Consider the following 16,223-nt stretch of genomic DNA (forward strand, 5'->3'; position numbering starts at 1 on the left):
AAAAAGTGTTTTATTGCTTTATGACTTCCTAGCAGATGCACAGTTCTGAGAGATATGTATTTTAACACAGAGATGTTAAAATTCTGTTAAGTTTCTGTTTAGCCTGGGAACTGAAATCAGGTGACAAAAAGTGATGTCATCCAGGCTAACCCAGCAGTAAAATGTGATATTAATTTAAGAACTCTGTCAGAGAGAGAGAGACTGAGCATTTTAAATTTTGTCTTGGACCTAGCAAGAACATCTACTCATCATCATCATCTGCACTTGCTGTAAGTAATATTCAGGGCATAGTATCGCTTTAAGATATAGATAGGAATATAGTAAAGATTAGTTTAAATGTTTTCTGTATTTATTTAGGACTGTCCTGCAATGTTGTTTTAAAATATTTCATGTGATTTTGAGCCCTGAAGTAAATGTGTTTGTTTTACTGAGTATTGTCGTTCTTTTATTATTTATTATTAAATATATTTAAACCTATCTTTGTGGCTGATATTTGTGAGACATATTTAAGCTCTTAGAGTAGTTGCATATGTATTTGGTGACACTGTACAGGCCACTTCTAAATAGCCTTGCAAGTCTTGGTCAAAACTACCATTTGGATAATAGTAACATTACACAGCAGGATTGGACACTCTTTGTAAGGGCCTTATAGTAGCTGATAAAAAAGGGGTTGGTGGCACTGGAAACTACATTATAGTCTGAGCAGAAGGGGGCATAGCTAGTAAACCTGTGCCAGCCTTCTCCAGGTGTGTGTGTGTGTGTGTGTGTGTGTGTGTGTGTGTGTGTGTGTGTGTGTGTTTGTATACAAATCAAATCTTAAAGTGTGTGAGTGTGTGTGTGACAGCTACTTGGGGAGGGATATGAAGCACTGGTTGGACACAGAGGGTGCTGGAGGTCTTAGCTTGACCCCTCAGCTGATCTTAACCCTATAGCTGTGCCAGTGGGGAGTCTTATTGGAAATCTGGAGAAAGAGGGAGAAACCAGCCCCAGACTGACTGTGTTCTCTGTGTGCTCTTAAGGGAAATTGCACTTTACTGTGTGTGTACTTTCATCCTCCCATTGTGTACATCCCCCATTGTTGCCAGTGGTGAGGATTGAGGCTCCTTGATTACTGGGCCAGTGCAGAGGCATCACAAATATTAATAAATGTCAGTGGACAGCTAAATCAAAACAGATTAGTACAAGATATCAAATCGCTTAAGTAGAATGATAAGTAGAAATGTGTGAATTATACTGTATTTCCTTAGAAATGACTGACTTAGAATTGTACATATAAAGGTAATAACAGAAAAGGAAAAATAAATAGGACTGAGAAGCATTGCAGGGCATAAGCAACATGTTTGATTAAACAATTGAATAACACAAGCAACATAGAATGCAAAACTATGTAATGAATTTTATTGAAAAATTAGTTAAAATTATTTAGTTATTAATACCTCAACATGAAGTAAAGTAAGCTATTTAATAACTAATATAAAATGAATGAAAACCTATTTATAACCACATTAATATTGCATTAACTATCGCAATATGATTTTAAGCAACCTATTTATTAAGTAACTATATATGAATTGAAAATAACTATTTATAAACTACTTTAACTTGAATTAAAAATATTTATTAGGGATTGAACATGAAGTAAAATAAAATATTTAGGAATACCTGAAGTGCAACAAGAGTTCTGAATAGAAAGAACTAGCATACAAAAGAACTGGTAATAAAGATTGTGCTATTGCTTACACTTGTCTTACACTTAATGTTTCAATTAACACAAAGGTAAATGAGCAACAAAAGTGCTTGCAGCTCCTTGCACTTTGTATTTGTGTGACTGCTGTCAATCACAGTTCAAGTAATCCAGGTATGCCCACATTTTCACAAATCACATGTGACAGAAGCCAGGAACCCCCACAACAGGGTGCTATTATATTTGGAAATCATGGAATCAGTACAATTAAAGATTAGCTGACCCCCCCAGACAGCAACAACAAAACATCTTATTTAGATAACATGCAGTGTGAAATATATCTACACCTCCTTATATTTAATACTAAGGTCATAGCCTTGCAAATAAAGATTTTTATTTGTGAGTTCATCTACATCTGCTGACAGTAATAAAAGTAATGGTTATGGCATTATAGTTACTATGATAGCAACATCTCCTGATGGCACAACAGAAGAGTATGACTTCAGAGGTAATTTGAAATACAAGTTAAAAATGTTATCGGTTAGCGCCAAAATATACAGGAATGGAGCTCTGACTGTCACACAGGAGACCTGGCTGTGACTAGCATGCCTGGTATTTGAGGTGCTGAATGTTGTCATCAATTAGCTCCATGATAGACAGGAATGGAGCTCTGACTGTCCCACAGGAATGGAGCTCAGACTGTCCCACAGGAGATCTTGCTGTGACTAGCATGCCCGACACTTCAGATGCTGACTGAGTAGATGGGTAAGGCGGTGATACTTTACTGTGATCGAGGGAGAGAATCATAAGCAGGGATGACAGCCATGACACTGATACAGGGGTATGCATCCCATGCATACAAAATGCCAGGGCATGCACTGACAGACGTTCTTGGATGTCATTGCACATTGGGCATTGGATTAGAGAAATTGGTAGGGCATATTAATAATAAATAATAAATCCCTATGGCTTTGAGTATGATGTTGTGCTGGGATATCTGCATCTCCTCTCAGGCAATGAAAGGGTTTTGGATTAGGTCAAGAGAGGTCAAGAGTGGCACCCAGCATCCAAACTCAACAAATATATATGTATAAAAAATGTGATGACCAGAAGGCTGATGCATGACCCATTAAAGCACTTCACCAAAAGTATTGTCTCTTAAAAAGGAATGTAGCACAGTGAAAAGAAGACCATTCACTCATACCCTTGTGATGGACTTTGCACACCCTCATCCCCTGTTGTGTACATAGTCAATTCTAAGGTTATAAAAACTCAGACAACTGCCATTTTTGGTTGTAGATTTTTTTTTTTTGTAAAAATGGTTTTGATGAGGTTACCCATAGCCAGTCAGATCTCCTAAACACAAGTGTCCTTCAGGTTGAGAATGCTATATGTTCAAGTAGGATTACCATGTCATTAATGCTAGACCCATTAAACCTTCCAATTTTTATGTTTCTAGAGATTTACTCGAGGATTTAGTAGCTCTTTCACTTTACCTAAAAATTATACAATTTGCTTTTTAACCTTTACTCAATCAACAAAAATATTCATTGTTTCTATCTGAAGAAAATGTAGAATTTCAGAAAACGTTATTGAATTCTGACAGAAATTCTGGAATTTCAAAAGAGGAATGGGTTTTACACTTCATTTTGTTCAGCTTACCTTACCTACAGACTTCCTTTCCTTAGTAACTGAAGAACTAACTTGGACTTTTGGAACCTTGCAGGAAGCAGATGACAAGTATTGCATAGAACTGCTGCATGGAATGCCACAGGGTCTGGATCTCCACTGGAAGGAATGCTTTGGAAGTATAAAAAGAAGTTATGTACTTACCATAATGTTCCATCTGTGTTGTCCATTTTCATTTATCCTAAACATATGGATTTGATTCTAAGTATCAGAACCAACTCTGCTGTTACTGCAGGTTATGATCACCAAAAACTGTTGAGCGTAACTATTACCCATAATGCTCCTCCCCCAGTTACCTCAGATCAAGTTTGAAAAAGACAGACTGAAAGAAAGAAAGCAAAAGCCTTCATAGAGACCATATCTTGAACTATATGCATATGTCATCAACAAATCCACTAAAAATCCAATGGCAGGGGGATGGAGAGAGGAGAGTCAAGGACAAATGAAAATGGACAACACAGGTGGAATATTATGGTAAATACATAACTTCTTTATCTGATGTTGTCAATTTTCATTTTATTTTTGACATATGGGACAGAGTCCCCATCTACCTTAGATCTCAGGTGGACTCAACGAAGGATATCCCTGAGCATCCTTGAGCGAAATGGTACTCTTCCCCTGGAGAACAAACCTAATTTGTAATGTGTAATAAAGGTATGGGGAGTAGCCTAAGTTGCTGGTGCACAAATATCATCCATAGAAGCTCTAGAATGAAAGACTGTTGAATTAGCCACAACTCTAGTAGAATGTGCTGTAACAGTTTTTTTCCATCTCAACTCCCTTTTTATTATAGATGAAAGTTGTAAAGTCTTGGGACCGTCTAGCCAATGTCACCTTGCTCACTGGTTTACCAAGTTTCGTACTTGAGAAGGAAATAAACAATTGGTCAGATTTCCTGATAACCTTAGTTCTGTGCAAATAAAACTGCAGTTGACTTTGAACATCTAAAAAATGCAAGCAATATTCATGTTTGTTGGAGAAGTTGAGAAAGAACGCTGGCAAATTTATGAACTATTTGATATTGGCCTCCGAGACTACCTTAGGTAGAAAGGAAGGGTTAGTTCTTAAAGAAACACTGCCTTTGTGAAAAATGAAAGTAAGGTGGCTTACAAGACAAGGCTTATATTTCTGAAATCCTCCTAGCAAAAGTTATAGCCACTAGAAGTGTAGTCTTCCAGGATGAAAACTTTAAATCACAATCAGTCACTGGCTCGAATGGAGGTTGAACAATAGCTTGCAACACCAAGTTTAAATTCCAAGATGGAGTAGGGTCTTAAAAAGTCAGAGAGGATTTTTTAAAACCATTATGAAAATTGGAAATAACTGCTAGCTGAATTCTAATGGTAGATGGAGAAGCTCCTGTATTGAAAAGTGAAGCTAAAAATTCTATAATTTTATTAATAGGTGTTGAAAAACGGTCAGTATTATTGTCACAAGCCCAGAATGTAAACCTTTTCCATTTACTAGTGTTAAGTTTACAGGTGGATGGTTTATGAGAGGCTAGATGGACCAGGGAAGAGAGCATAGGTGGTTGCCTGGCTATTAATTGAACTGGAGAAACCAAGCTGTCACCTTGAGGCTCAGAATATTTGGATGGACTAATCCCTCTGGATGGGACAGTAGGTCTGGAGCTGGGTCCAGAATCCAAGATTGATAAACCAGATAAGGCCAATGAAAGGGGAACCATATCTGTTGAGGCCAATATGGTGCAGTGAGGATCACTTTGGTCTTCAACCTTATTGATTTCTGTATAAAGTTTGGAATCAAGGGAATCTGGGAGGGCATAAAGAAGTCCAGAGAGCCAAGTGTCTGGAAGAGCATCCCTTAGTGACTCCCCCAGAGAGGGGATCAAGGCAAAGTAGTTGCTGTACATGTTCTTTAGGGGAGAGACAAATAGATCACAGAAAGGCTGGCCTCACTGATGGAGAATCCTTTCCATTACCTTTGGACTAAGAGACCACTCGTGAGACAGGAGAATGCACCTGCTAAGTTTGTCTGCTATCATGATGAAACACCCTAGAATGTGCATTGGTATCAAAAAGCAGTTGGAATAGATCAACTGCCATAATCTGAGAGCTTCTCGACATAGGGAATAGGATTTGGTTCCTCTCTGTTTGTTGATGTACCAACCATTAACATATTGTCTGTTTGGATCGCAATTGTCGCTAAAGGAAGTGCAGTTTGAAAGGCCTGCAATGCTAACAACACTGCCCTTAGTTCCAGGACATTGATATGTAAGTTGGACTTTATAGGGGACCAAGTGCCTTGGACAGTCTTGCCCAGATAATGCCCCCCACCCTATCTGGGATGCATCCATGGTCACTATGGCCTTGGGTTGGGAAGGGACAAAGGGGTGGTCTAGAATAATATCTTTAGAGTGTACCCACCAAGCTAGATCCCTTTTGCAAAGACTGGCCATTGAAATCAAGTCCAACATGGGTTGGTACAGTGTTGACTACTGAGTTGCAAGCAGCCATTGTAATATCATGTGGTATCTTCCCAAAGGAACTAGAGATGTAGCAGCTGCCATGGACCCTAGGGCTTGCAGAACTAGACATGCAGTCACTTTCCTGTTGCTTATTATTTTCTGGACCTGTACTCTGATTTTCTCTAATCTCACAGATGGAATACAGGCTGTGGAAGTCCTTGTGTTTAGAATCATTTCAATGAACCCTAAGGTTTGAGTAAGAGTCCGTTATGATTTTTCAAAATTTATAGTTATCCCTAAGTAAGAACAAGTCTGAATGACATGATCTCTTGCTTCTATTAACTGATGCCTGGTTGGAACGGCAATGAGCCAGTCATGTAAATACAGAAACACTCAGAATCCCTGCAGCCTCAAGTGAGCTACTAGTACTGCCCTACATTTGGTAAACACCCTGGGGGCTATGGTAAGGCCAAAGGACAGAACCCTGAATTGATAAAGACTGGCTCCTAGCCATAAATGGAGAAAACTTCTGGATTGTTTGTCCATTTTGATTTAATATGCATCCTGAAGCACATCCAATTTTCCTTTACCAAAAATTGAAGAATGGACTGTACTGTGACCATCTGGAATCTGGTTTGCTGAACCAACTTGTTCAGCCCACTTAGATCCAAAATTGGTCTCCAGTCCTTTGTCTTTTTTGGCACTAAAAAGAATCTTGAGTAAGTTATGGACTATTATCTGATCTGGTGGGACTTCTTGGATGACTCTCTTTTTCTAGCAGTTTTTGTATTTGAAGAACTGTGTGTTCCCTCTGACTGAGTGGAACATCAGGGATTTTCCTGCATACAGGAGGAAGAAGGGAAAAGGGTATGGTATAACCCCTAGAAATGATCCTGTGCACCCAAGTATCTGAAGATATTTGTAGCCAGGTTTTGGGGTGCAGGGATAGATGTCCCCCAAGTGCCTCGAGAGGAAGACATTTGGGCCTTCTTTCAGGAGCACTGAAAAGGTTTGCCAGAGCATGAATCTCTGAAACCCTGTTTCTGCAGGCCACTTCTTCTGTGTGGACAGCGTTTTCCATTAAATTTCCCCCCACTGCCCTTGGGGGAACTCCCTCCATGTGTGTCCTGAAAAGGCCCTTGGGACTTCTTGAACCACATTTTCCCACTGTTTCTCTGATTTCTAGAGAGTGGTCATTGAGGAGTGGAGAAACGTATGCCCATAGCAGAAAGGGTCTTTCCATCTTTCTCTCACCTGGATAATATGCCTTTAACGTTTGGGCCAAAAAGGGAAGATCCATCAAAAGATGCATTTATGAATGAAGACTTGAATAGCTCCACAAAATCACGCAGGTGCATCTAGGCATGTCTCCTAATGGCAACACCTGAACCCGCTGCTCTGCTCATCCCTTCAACTGCATGAGCAATGAGTCTCATGGATGAGTTTGATACAGACTGTAAGGTAGCCAACTGGGAAGCAGCTCTTTCTTGGACCTCCTCAGAGAGGGCTCTTGACAGGGTATCGATATAACTCCTTGGTTAGATCCCTTTGCAGTCTGGTAAAGTGTGCCGAAATGTTCACAGACCTTAGTGCAAAGGTCGATGATGCATAGACTCTCTTCCCAAATCTATCCATTGACCAAGACTCTTTGTTAGGTGCTTGGATAGACAAACTATCTTCAGCTAGTACCTTTTTAGTTATGGCTGCTACAACCATGGCATCAACAGCTAAGCCCTTAGACCAGAACTGCTTATCTTCTGGGGCAGTTAGAATTTTGTAAGGTCTAGGGATAGACTCAATGGTGTCAGGGACCTACCAAGCCTGCTGAGAGATCAACTCAATGGGCTCATCAGCAGATGAGGTCACCCAAGAGGTGCAGGTACATGGACTCCTCAGAGGAAGGATTTTGGGACTTCCAATCACCCCTTTGCTTCAGGAAAGACACATCCGTTTTACTTTTAAAAGTCTGTGATTCCGATATGGCCTCACTGAAATCAGATGGTAGAAGCCCTTTAAAGATGAACTTGTTCTAACTATCCACTAAGGCCCTATGACTGAGTGACAGATAGAGCAGTTGTCCTGGGGAAGGAGGGGTCCCAAACAGTATACATACAGTGAATGTACATCAGAAAAAGGGATTTTATGACCACATTTCTGGCATCTTGTAAAGCGAGAAGGGGCTTTAGGTTTATCAGCCATATCTACAATTAAAACCTGGTACAAAGCAGGTACACACAGACACACACACGGAAGAAGCCTTGCATAACTACAGAAACAACTAAGTCTTAAAACAAATTTTTTAAAAAATGCTAAAAAGATTCAAAGAAAGTACTACCAGCGATGATAGTCAAGATTACATGAGTGTAAAAAGATATAAAGTACTGTGAATGGAAAAACAAGGGAGAAGGAATATAAAATACACTGAAGTGTACAGAAAGAGTAAGAGCAGGTAGATGATTAACTGTATTACAGAAAGGACTGTAATAAAAAGTAGAAGTTTGTTTGTTTGTTTGTGTCTTTCGGCTTTTAGGGGTTAGGGGTCTCCACAGCGGAACTCCGGTCCGCTAATGATTGGTAGTGGATTTTTACGTACCGGGTTACCAGCCCTGACACACAACCTTCAACAAAGGCACGCCCCATTCACGTATGCCTCCACACAGAAGACGCTCTAGCTGAGAATCGAATGGGACAACGTCTTGATATGAGGCGACAACGCTACCGCAGCACCACCACTGCAGTCAATAAGAAGAAGTAAGGTTCTAAATACAAAAATTGTTACATAGCTTGAGAACAGTAGAGAACTGCATCTAAAATGAAAGTGGCAAACAAGATCTGAAGTAACTAGGAGAGGAGCATTATGGGTAAGAGCTAAGCTCAAGAGTTTCTGGTGATCACAAGCTGTAGTAATGGCTGAGTCAGTTCTGATGCTTGGAACCGAACCCATATGTTGAGGATAATATGAAAATTGATGTGAGATATATGCTTTTTATAGGCTTCTCTTGTGTTATCCCATTCCTTGTACAGCAATGTCAGCAGTCAGTTTTGAATGACATCTCATGAAAGTGGCATAATGGTGCTGCCATGTACCAGCATTGTCCCTGAAAATGAGTAATCATATATGCATTAGTGATACATTTACTAAGCCTAATCGTAGCAGCTGCCAGTTCATTTGCATGGTAGTTAGCTGTCAGTGTCGTCTTATCTTCTGTGTATTTTTATGTAAGTCTTTCCTTGATGTAAAATATTATTCTTTTCATTCCAAGTTACAGAACAAATTAGTTTCAAAAACTGGACTGTGTTTTTGTTTTTCAATTTCAGCTAAAGCTCACATCAGAGCTTTGAAAACTATGCAAGGAGGGAATCGCTGTTGTTTACTCTCTGCTGATCACTGCACTACTGTGGTAGCATCAGACTGGCCATCATCTTGTGTACAGCTGCTTACATCATAATGCTTTGTACTGCCTTTGAGGGCATTGTTGTTTTCAAGTAGGGTCCCTTATTTCTGGATACTTGCCAACTTTTTAAATTTCTACCATGCAGAAGCTAAAAGACAAAAGTTAGCTGTGCAGTCCTAAACAATAGACATTCTCTGAGAAGGAAAGTAAATAGGGATGTGCCATAGTGATCAGACCTGTGATCATATGTGCCAAAGCTGTATATACCCAAAACGTAAGGAAGGGCATCATGGAAAGTGCACTACCAGCGAATAAATTTAGATAGCCACTATGAATGCCCCCCCACGTGCATGCACAGACAAACTGTATGCATGTTTCTGTACATACACACACACACACACACACATGTGTTTGTATTTATATGCATTTGTGTGTGCGTGTGTGTGTGTGTGTGTGTGTGTGTGTGTGTGTGTGTGTGTGTGTGTGTGTATGTATATATATATATATATATATATATATATATATATACATATATATACATATATATATATATGTATATATATATATATATATATATATATACATACACACATATATATATATATATATATATATATATATATATATATTATATGTATATAGTCATATTTCAATTTAATAACAGTCACAGAAACTTATTTACAAGGGAGATGAACAAAACTGTGCAGTTCTTGGCCAGGTAGAAATGGAAAGTGTTAATGGAGTACTGACAACTTTGTGCATAATAACAGTTCAGGATGGTTTCCTTCCCATGTAATATGTTATACATAAAGTGTCTCTCAATGGTGACCGCCAAAGTGACAAAGGCTCACAGGTATTTCCTTTTAACATGTTAATAGCACATGTAGCAACAGTTACATAGGTAATGGAGACTTTCAACAACTTCCCACTATTAGGCAAAGCAAGCTCAGCTCCAACAGCCTTTATCCAACTTGGAATGATAGCAGTATCATTCGAAGGGCATATTCTTCCACTTGAAGTTGCTGGGGTTACCTTCCCAGAAATCGCTATTGGGTTAGGGGTAAATACCTCTGACAAGTGTACACAGCAACTGCCTAAAATACAGCTGTTTTTTTTTTCCTCACATGACATCTTGTTATCTGCTTATAAGGTTTGTGTCTTTAGGGTTGTCTTTTATTTGTCAGCACATCTGGTTTCCTACCATTTGTCTTAGATAGTGTATGGTAACTCTGGTGGCCTTCAATCAGGCTTTAATACCTTTCTTCATTTTAGGACCAGATATAACAGTTGCAGCCCACATACAGGCAGAAGAGAAAATAGTTTGAAGTTCCAAGGGATTACAACCCAACAATTCAACGCCCATGTGAAACACCCCTTATGTCAGCACAAATTGTAGTACTTTATTGATAGTTAATGGTAGGGATAGAAATTGACATCATTTTCCAACAACTGTCCTATTTCAGTTCAAAAGTATACACAGGAATGAGTTGGATTGTTGCATTTCAAGATTCAGCATTGGTCTGTTTAAAAGAAAGGTGAACAAAATATGCACCTTTTGGCTGCAAGAAACAGAAATCTTAAATGAAATGCCGTCTTTAAAACAATGTTTTCATTTTTGTGTTGAATAACAATTCAGGATGGCTTCCTTCCTATGCATCACAGCACACACAAGCTGTCTCTCAAAGCTGGCCCCAAAATGTTCAAAGCTCATATGTATTGTTTTTTTAACACCTTTACAATACAAGCAGCAACAGTTGCACAGGTAGATAAAACTCCCAACAGCTTCCCCACAGGATATGCCAGATATGTAAGCCTTTATCAAATTTACCTTCACACACACATATATCCCCCAGAGCTATGGTATGCACTAAATGCTGAATTTGTACATCACATCTTTTTACATTTATCTACCCGATTTAAAAAAGTAACTAAATGACATTTTGAATACACAAGCACCGGGAAGAGGTTAGTCAGTTGGTATAGCTATTATTGTCTTATCCGAATATGCATCAGTCAAGATTGCATTGCCTGGAAAATGGATGTTGCCCTGCAAAGAATTAATTTATTTAAATACCTTCTGTTTGTCTGCAAGAGAATCCTCATTGCAGAGCACATATTTCGTGGACGAGAGCTTAGCTCTTGAGTCACCCTTGTAAGCAGGTTGTTGTCTGATCTTTCTTAGTTGGTTAGTAAAGAATGTGCAATCATTCAAGTAAATAATGAAGTTAGTATTTCATATGAAGAAGGATTAAGACAGAATTAGAAGTGAGCTGGGATTTGAAATTTCATGACAACGAGTAGCTGACAGTACAAGAAACTTGGAAGAACTTATTGCAGGGAATACTGTATTAGTGCATTGAGTGATGCGCATCAAAAATAGATGAACAGTCAGTGATGGTGGAAGTAATGAATAAAAAGTATTTCCAAGGAGCCCCAGTGCAAAGGAGTCTAGCATGATAAAACAACCATGACCCAACAAAATTACATTTCAGATGAAAATAATGTCTGACAGCAAAATACTCAAATGTTGTTCTGTGAGGTGATCCCTATGTAAGGAAATGCTTCCTGCACCCCCATAATTAATCTAAGCAATTCTGAGGTTGCACCACATCAGCAGAAATGGAAAAAGCTCCCTTAAAGGGGACACTGTGTGTGTGTGTGTGTGTGTGTGTGTCAGGCAAAGTACAGTCTGTTTCATTCAGACGAGTTTGTTACTAACTAAGCCATTGTGCTGTTTAGGGTTGGGAGAATGAAAAATGAAGTCATGCAGCTATGTAATTAGAGAAGGAGGCGGACAAACCATATAAGATGGAATGAAAAGTTACAGTGAAGATTAGTTTTATGCAGAGCAAAGCCACTATAGAACACAAGACAGCAGTGGGATTTATGAAGGGATGCATTTGTATATAAATACAACAGCAGTGATGCAAAACATTTATTCATTCAGAATCAAAAAGCCTATGGCAGCTTTGGGGTGTACATGTGAATCTGAAGGTGATAGCTTTAAAATGATATCAAAAAATATGAGTTCTTTAAAGGAGTGACAAAGGGATGTAGAAAACAGATTATTTCTGGTGGTAAAAAATTAACAGATTTTGGCTGAAAGTAAGAAGGCTGTCAACGAATTATTAGATGTACGTATGAATGTACAGTTGATCCCGCTGGAGGAAAACAGTGTAGTGGATTACATCAGTGGGAGGATATGAGTTCCTAAGAATCTGAAGACCTTTATTCTCAATTATGTTATACATACAATACACTTTCTTCAAATTATGTGCTTTCTACTTCTCTGTACCAACACGTGACTTTTTTTGTTAAATCTGTCCTATCTTCTGTTTTTCAAAAACCTTTTAAAACCACTCCCTCAGTAAGAGCTATGGGATACTGAGGGTACTAAAAGGAACTAGAGAAATAAAGGAATCTCCAAAATAGGATAATTTAGAACATTCTGCTTTTGTTATATTAGTCTTTTTGTGAAGCACTTGCTTGTGTTTCCATCTTCTTGGATTTCTGAACATGCCTGTATTCCTTTCAGCCATCCCATGATGATGATAATGATGACACTTCAATACTTTGTCCCCTACAATAATTACCATCGATCCAATTAATTTCCTGTAGTCAAATTCCTGAGTATAGTTCCAGTGATATGGACTGCTTCATGACTATTGGTTAAGTTCAGATTTCTGCTCATATTCACAGGTCAGTCTTTGTGGCAAGTCGTTCACCTTATGACATACCCTTAACTTTTCACATTCATGCAGTGATGTCGTAGGTGTATGTGTGCTGTCTACTCCCTTATACATCTATGCATCTAACGTATCTGCTGAATCTCTGTGGCTGCATTGTACAACCACATGCAATGAGAGATCTCTTCCAAGTGTTCAGCATACTGTAATATGTACTGCAGCCCACACCCCTGAGGGGAGAGGGGCATTGCACTCTAGATCCTGTACCCCTGTGTGGTCTGTCTTGTTGTTTTAACTCACTCCTAAACATGGGTTAGTGATAGCACATGGATACCCAGCTTCTCTTAATGTAGACTGGTCTATTTCCATACTGAAATGGCAAAATGTGCATTATATGTTTTACTATGGCAAGTTGTTTGTACTTTTTTGGGCTTCATTATAACATGCACTGAATTTGTGATATTTAAAAATAGCTTTAATTACTAGCTTTGGATGTAGCTGCTTTCTTAAGTAAATAATGTAAGCACAAACAGTGACAGAATATAACCAAAGTAACCCACAGCTTTTCCTTATTATTAACAAGATACCAGTAACACAGGCAAAACTTTATCAAAATTGTTATGTGCTGAGTTGTGATATAACCCCATTTTCAGTTCTGAATACAAAAAAGAAAATGGCTATCTACACATTAAAGCTTTAGAAAAATAATTTTTTGATGTACCAGATATATTTTCTCAATTAAATATATTAATGTAGTTTCTGATTCATGTTAGTAAATTGCTGTTTACTAATATGGAAATTGCATACTGCCCCTTTAAAACTGCTTCCATTGAGGCGACACAGTTGGTTGCTTCTAGCACTGATCATGGAGTTCATAATTCTTGTGGTTTTCATGCTGGGATTGATCCTCTGACCAAGGTCTCACATATGTAAATCTTCACTGCTGTTGTGAAACCCATTCCTAAATCCATGTGAAGATTTTCCTTCTATAACCTTTCTGTTCAGGGGTGACAGAAACATGAAATGAAAGATACACACAGTCTCCGTAACAACCTTCCCTCCCCCACACAACTACCCAATTCCTAGTTAAAATGAATCATGCACATTCACTTCTGAACATTGATCCATATTCCAGACGGGAGGGAGGCTAGGGGAGCTATGAGGAAACCCAGTTATTGTGGCTCAAGGTGATGTAAAATATGAAAAAGATGGATCAGTAGTAGGTTTAGACAGCAGTTGTAAATAGATTTGACTCAAGACACTATTGATTTTTCACAGAGCTGTAATTAGACTGAGATGGGATGAGATATGTTAAGCTGTGTCAGCAAAAACTCTTAAGTAAAGAATTAGCAAGATTCTGTGCACCCCCATGACCACTGTGTTCTGTTATTTGCAGGGATGCATCACTTTACTCCCACATTATTTGTTCAGTATGTATTTTAAATCTCTGGTTCAGTCTTTCATTTAATATTGCACTGAAATGATATGCCTTTTCCTAATTGTAGCATAATTTACTGGACATTTTGCTTCATGTGAAAATGAACTAGGATAGAGATGTGAGAAATAGGTTATATGCAATTATATTGCCAACTATTGCATTTTACGTTCTGATGTGCTGTGTTCATCTCTTTCTAGGCTGCAGTCATTTTTGCTCATCCTAGTTTTGCTGGATGATATGATAACTTCATAGGCAGAACCTTGACGTCATCGTAGCTGCTCCATCTGAAAAACGTAGCAACCTTTCCTGCCTCCTGGTGTTTGCTATCTAATGAATAAAGATTAAAATCTGTATGAGATGCAGTATAAGGGATGAACATCAGTGACATTCTGTTTCAATCCCTCTATCTTTGTTTTCTGCTGCATCATAATTTAAATCCCAGTCCTCAGCTACTCAGGAGGGAGTGAGGTTAGATAAAGATGCGTCTTCACTTGTGACCTACTTTCTTGCACTTAACCTTAGAGAAAACAGTTTGACATTAGAATACTTTATGGATTTGAAATTCTTACAGTAGTGCAGCCTTTATGCTGTAACATTTTTTGCTGTCCCATTCAAACAACCTTAGAGCTGCCTGTAGCAACAAAGAATCCTTGAATATCCTAGTGGCATATTTCCTCCTTACTATGCAGGAAAGAGGAATGAAACCTGCAGCTCAATCTGCTGTCATTCCTAGGTAATGGCCAGATGCTAGGTTATGGAATCATATCAACAGAAGAAGGGCAGTCCCAATCCAGAATTGACACGGCTACATGGTAGTAAGCATGTTTGTGTGCCTTTGTATGCCATTATCTCAGCTGTGGAAAGTGCCATGATCCAACCTGTTACTGTATGTAAGCACTGTATCTGCCACATGTAGAAAATACCATGGCCAAAGCTGTTATTGTACATAAGCACTATATCTGGCACATGTGTAAAATGCCACGAGCAAAGCTGTTATTGTACATGAGCACAGTATCTGCCACATGTGGAAAATGCAACAACCAAAGCTGTTATTGTACATGAACACTATATCTGCCACATGTGGAAAATGCCATGACCAAAGCTGTTATTGTACATGAGCACTGTATTTGCCACATGTGGAAAATGCCACAACCAAAGCTGTTATTGTACATGAGCACTATATCTGCCACATGTGGAAAATGCCATGACCAAAGCTGTTATTGTACATGAGCACTGTTTCTGCCACATGTGGAAAATGCCATGGTCAAAGCTGTTATTGTACATGAGCACGGTATCTGCCACATGTGGAAAATGCAACAACCAAAGCTGTTATTGTACATGAGCACTATATCTGCCACATGTGGAAAATGTCACTATCAAAGCAGTTATTGTACATGAGCACTATTATCTGCCACATATGGAAAATGCCATGGTCAAAGCTGTTATTGTGTATGTACACTATTTGTGTCACATGTGGAAAATGCCATGGTCAAAGCTGTTATTCTGTACAAGCACTATATCCACCACATGTGAAAAATGCCATTGTTCTAAGCTGTTATTGTATATAAGCACTATATCCACCACATGTGGAAAATGCCATGGTCAAAGCTGTTATTGCATACAAGCACTATATCTGCCACATGGCAGACCTGCTGCTACAGTATGAACTTATATGCAACTAGTATAATCTCTGAGGTCTAAAGAAGGAAAAGTAAAGGGAAAAATCACTTGTTTTCATAGAAATTCACTATTATCTGATTATCATCATGCCTGTCCTTCTGTGTTATTGAAGAATTTTGTGTTAGAAAATAATTTCAGGGTGCTATGGACTAAAGCGGTAGAGATGCTCGAGTTCATAGCAGGTCATCACCTCACATTGCACCTAATCATATTTCATGCATAA

At 38.7% G+C, this 16,223-nt stretch overlaps 1 protein-coding gene across 1 annotated transcript in view; it reads left to right on the forward strand.

Annotated features, from left to right (window-relative positions):
- Nucleotides 1-16,223, forward strand: part of LOC122787322 (hepatocyte nuclear factor 6-like) — a 347,677-nt gene that overhangs the window by 314,528 nt on the left and 16,926 nt on the right. The gene's annotated exons all lie outside the window — the stretch shown is intronic.

Source organism: Protopterus annectens, chromosome 13.part0, assembly GCF_019279795.1.
Source record: "Protopterus annectens isolate FY-2018-M chromosome 13.part0, PAN1.0, whole genome shotgun sequence".
NCBI classification, from domain to species: domain Eukaryota; kingdom Metazoa; phylum Chordata; order Ceratodontiformes; family Protopteridae; genus Protopterus; species Protopterus annectens.